This window comes from Xyrauchen texanus, chromosome 6, assembly GCF_025860055.1.
Source record: "Xyrauchen texanus isolate HMW12.3.18 chromosome 6, RBS_HiC_50CHRs, whole genome shotgun sequence".
NCBI lineage: Eukaryota > Metazoa > Chordata > Actinopteri > Cypriniformes > Catostomidae > Xyrauchen > Xyrauchen texanus.
Window position 1 is genome coordinate 877674 of NC_068281.1, and position 5000 is coordinate 882673.

The 5000-nt window shown below is 46.7% G+C and overlaps 1 protein-coding gene across 1 annotated transcript in view; it reads right to left on the bottom strand.

Moving 5' to 3' along the window:
* The window catches only part of LOC127645051 (uncharacterized), a 247267-nt gene that overhangs the window by 56043 nt on the left and 186224 nt on the right, over nt 1-5000 (bottom strand).

A 5000-nucleotide genomic window follows, 5' to 3' on the forward strand; every position in this document is an offset into this window, starting at 1 on the left:
CGACCCCGGCTCTCTGCTCAGGACCCATTCTGTTCCCTCTTGTCTGTCTGTCTTCACTCCTGTCTGTCTGTCTTCTCTCCAGTCTGTCTGTCTTCCCTCCGGTCGTCTGTCTTCCCTCCGGTCTGTCTGTCTTCCCTCCGGTCTGTCTGTCTTCCCTCCGGTCTGTCTGACTTCTCTCCTGTCTGTCTGTCTTCCCTCCGGTCGTCTGTCTTCCCTCCGGTCTGTCTGACTTCTCTCCTGTCTGTCTGTCTTCCCTCCTGTCTGTCTGTCTTCTCTCCGGTCTGTCTGTCTTCTCTCCTGTATGTCTCTCTTCCCTCCGGTCTGTCTGACTTCTCTCCTGTCTGTCTGTGTTCTCTCCTGTCTGTCTCTCTTCCCTCCTGTCTGTCTGTCTTCTCTCCAGTCTGTCTGTCTTCTCTCCGGTCTGTCTGTCTTCTCTCCGGTCTGTCTGACTTCTCTCCTGTCTGTCTGTCTTCCCTCCGGTCGTCTGTCTTCCCTCCGGTCTGTCTGTCTTCCCTCCGGTCTGTCTGTCTTCCCTCCGGTCTGTCTGTCTTCCCTCCGGTCGTCTGTCTTCCCTCCGGTCTGTCTGACTTCTCTCCTGTCTGTCTGTCTTCCCTCCTGTCTGTCTGTCTTCTCTCCGGTCTGTCTGTCTTCTCTCCTGTCTGTCTCTCTTCCCTCCGGTCTGTCTGACTTCTCTCCTGTCTGTCTGTGTTCTCTCCTGTCTGTCTCTCTTCCCTCCTGTCTTTCTGTCTTCTCTCCAGTCTGTCTGTCTTCTCTCCGGTCTGTCTGTCTTCTCTCCGGTCTGTCTGTCTTCTCTCCTGTCTGTCTCTCTTCCCTCCTGTCTGTCTGTCTTCCCTCCGGTCTGTCTGTCTTCTCTCCTGTCTGTCTGTCTTCCCTCCTGTCTGTCTGTCTTCTCTCCTGTCTGTCTGTCTTCTCTCCTGTCTGTCTGTCTTCCCTCCGGTCTGTCTGTCTTCTCTCCGGTCTGTCTGTCTTCCCTCCTGTCTGTCTGTCTTCCCTCCTGTCTGTCTATTTTCTCTCCTATCTGTCTGTCTTCTCTCCTGTCTGTCTGTCTTCCCTCCGGTCTCTCTGTCTTCCCTCCTGTCTGTCTGTCTTCTCTCCGGTCTGTCTGTCTTCCCTCCGGTCTGTCTGTCTTCCCTCCGGTCTGTCTGTCTTCTCTCCGGTCTGTCTGTCTTCCCTCCGGTCTGTCTGTCTTCTCTCCTGTCTGTCTGTCTTCTCTCCGATCTGTCTGTCTTCTCTCCTGTCTGTCTGTCTTCCCTCCGGTCTGTCTGTCTTCCCTCCGGTCTGTCTGTCTTCTCTCCGGTCTGTCTGTCTTCTCTCCTGTCTGTCTCTCTTCCCTCCGGTCTGTCTGTCTTCTCTCCTGTCTGTCTGTCTTCTCTCCTGTCTGTCTCTCTTCCCTCCGGTCTGTCTGTCTTCTCTCCTGTCTGTCTGTCTTCTCTCCTGTCTGTCTCTCTTCCCTCCGGTCTGTCTGTGTCTCATGTGGAGTTCAGAATGAAGATGATAAATAATGCATATGATGCAGCTCTCACTGATGTCTTCTCTCCTGTCTGTCTGTCTTCCCTCCGGTCTGTCTGTCTTCCCTCCGGTCTGTCTGTCTTCTCTCCGATCTGTCTGTCTTCTCTCCTGTCTGTCTGTCTTCTCTCCGGTCTGTCTGTGTTCTCTCCGGTCTGTCTGTCTTCTCTCCTGTCTGTCTCTCTTCCCTCCGGTCTGTCTGTCTTCTCTCCTGTCTGTCTGTCTTCTCTCCTGTCTGTCTCTCTTCCCTCCGGTCTGTCTGTCTTCTCTCCTGTCTGTCTGTCTTCTCTCCTGTCTGTCTCTCTTCCCTCCGGTCTGTCTGTGTTCTCTCCTGTCTGTCTGTCTTCCCTCCGGTCTGTCTCTCTTCCCTCCGGTCTGTCTGTGTTCTCTCCTGTCTGTCTGTCTTCCCTCCGGTCTGTCTGTCTTCTCTCCGGTCTGTCTGTGTTCTCTCCTGTCTGTCTCTCTTCCCTCCGGTCTGTCTGTGTCTCATGTGGAGTTCAGAATGAAGATGATAAATAATGCATATGATGCAGCTCTCACTGATGTCTTCTCTATGGTGTTTCGGGCCTCCTGACGGGAAATCTCCTCACATCAGCTTCCTCTCAGCTTGTGTTGCTGTATGGACCGTACATGCATCGTCTGAACGCATCGAACCTTTCATAATGTATATTAGTCGCTCTGCATTCGTTAAACCTCGACTGTCTCCCGGTTAAAGCTGAGGCGCTCACACACCGAAACAAACACTGAACTGAACCAGAACAAGAGACACACAGACAGAACGATGAACTTTGGGATTTAATTTGATCCTACAGGGACCGAACCAGAGCTGGACTGGTAATCTGGCATACCGGGCATTTTCCCGGTGGGCCGACGCACTTTCAGGCTGTTCAGGAATGGACTGGCCATCGGGGAAACGGGCCGAATGGGCTGTGATAAGCTAAAATGAGCCGCCACATTATGCAGATAAGGCCAGTGAACCCAACACCAGATATAAAGACTGAGAGGACACTAATGAGACCTTCTACTGACTGATGCCCAGAGTGCTCATCTGTGTGAACGTGCATTAGACATGCTGCATGAGGACTGCACATGTGGCCAGGGCAATAAATTGCAAATCGCACACTCACACCCACACACTCACACACACACGCACACACAAACACTCACACTCACATGCACACGCACTGCACACGCACACACACACACACAAACACTCACACTCTCACATGCACACACGCACTCACGCATGCACACACCGCGCACACACACAAACACTCACACTTCACATGCACACACGCACTCACGCATGCACACACACGCACACACAAACACTCACACTCTCACATGCACACACACGCACTCACGCATGCACACACACGCACGCACACACACACACTCACGCACAGACACTCACAAGCATACACACACATACACACTCAAACATGCACAGACACTCACAAGCATACACACACACGTGCACACTAGGGCTGGGATAAACGATTATTTTTGAAACGATTAATCTAGCGATTATTTTTTCGATGCATCGATTAATCTAACGATTCATTTTTCCAGTCCGATTCGATTTCGATTCGATTAATCGACTTGTGACAACACCGGTAATACCGGTTTCATCGGGGTGGGGTGTATAAAATGTAAAAAAAAAAAAACATTTGCCGGGAGTTTGATTGACTGGCGATCTGATCAATCAATCATAATACGCCATTTTTGTCCGACAAAGTAGTCAGGAGAGAGAAGATTAGCGTCGGTGGATTTGAATAATGATTGTAGGCTACTGTACTGACGTCTTTCCGCGGTTAAAACAACAGTCCTTCTGATGTAGGCTTACATTGATGCTATAAATGAACCAAGGAAAAGATGATCGGTTCACGAGCAGCTTTAACTGAGGCAATCTGTCACGACACATTAAAGAGCCACAAAATAGTAGGCCTATTTATGGTTTAATTTTCTTTGAATGACTAAATTTGAAAGTTGAGACTTTATTAAATGTTACCTGCTTGGTCCTGTCTGTCAGCGTTGTCAGTGTCCTCTATGTATTTTTCACGACATTCATAGCTATAAGCGTATTAATAGCTATGAAAACTTTAGGTGTCGACAACGTATATATAGCTTACTCCAACATCGAGTGCAAAGTGGGGAGTTGAAAAAAACTTACGGTGCTCTGTCATCTGCAGCTGCTCCCGGGTGGCGCTAGAATGGAAGGCCATCTCCATTTTGAAAAGACGACATATCACGGAATTGTTTCCTTTTAAATTAAATAATTCCCATACTTTAGAGGAACGAGTGCGTGCCGCCTTGCACTTCTGATAGTCTGAGAAACAAACTATTAGAAAATTGCGAACACAGTATATTAGCTTTCCAGTGGCTCCTAAAGCTAAGGAAACTCATTTTAAAATATTCAATGGGGTATAACCCGTCAAGTGAATTCTTAAGACAACGATTTAATTTTGAAGTAAATGCCTGCACTTTTTGTCAAATTGACATAGAGACAACTGATCATCTTTTTTTTTCTTGTCTGTTTTCAAATACTTTTTGGAAAAATATGTCCTATTGGTTGGAATCAAAGATTCGATCACTGCCCACTTTTGCTAGGGAACATGTTATGTTTGGAATGATGTTGGAAGAGAAAAGAAATGAATTTCTTATTAATGTAATGTTGATACTGGGCAAATTTTTTATTCACAAGTCAAAATGTATGAAGACGAAACCTTATTTTTCGATATTTAAAAGAGACTTAATTTGTAATTTCTTTCCAGCGTTGGAATGTGTAAAAAGTAAAAAGGCCCAGAAATTGGCTGGAATAATAAGAGACCTTGAGCTCTTAAAAGAGGAATAAAGTGACCCCTCTGTATTTGTATTTTTATTTTATATAAGTTTATGTATTTATTTATTTATTTTTTATTTTATATTCTGTTTTTTTTGTTCTGTTCTTGTGTTCAATAAAAAAAAAAAAATATATAAAAAAAACTTCTATAGTCTGAGGAGCCACTCGTGTTGACGCCGGCGCCGCCATCTTTGTTTTGGGTCTGACAATTCGACGCGCATATTTTGCGTCGACGTCATCCCAGCCCTAGTGCTGGTGCATTGCCGTGGCGCTAGAATGGAAGGCCATCTCCATTTTGCAAAGACAACATATCACGGAATTGTTTCCTTTTAAATTAAAGAATTGCCATACTTTAGATGAACGAGTGCGTGCCGCCTTGCACTTCTGGTAGTCTGAGGAGCCACTCGTTCCAATAGGGGCTGGCTGCAGACTACGGGGCGAAGCGGAAATACGTCACCTCCACTGCGCCGGAGCGCATATATACGTCACCTCTTCTGCGGCCTTATACTGTCTATGACTGCGACCGAGCGTATATATATATATATATATATATATATTTATTTAACCGAGCGCATATATACGTGACCTCACCTAATCTTCACACACAATATCAAAGCAGTATACTAAACTT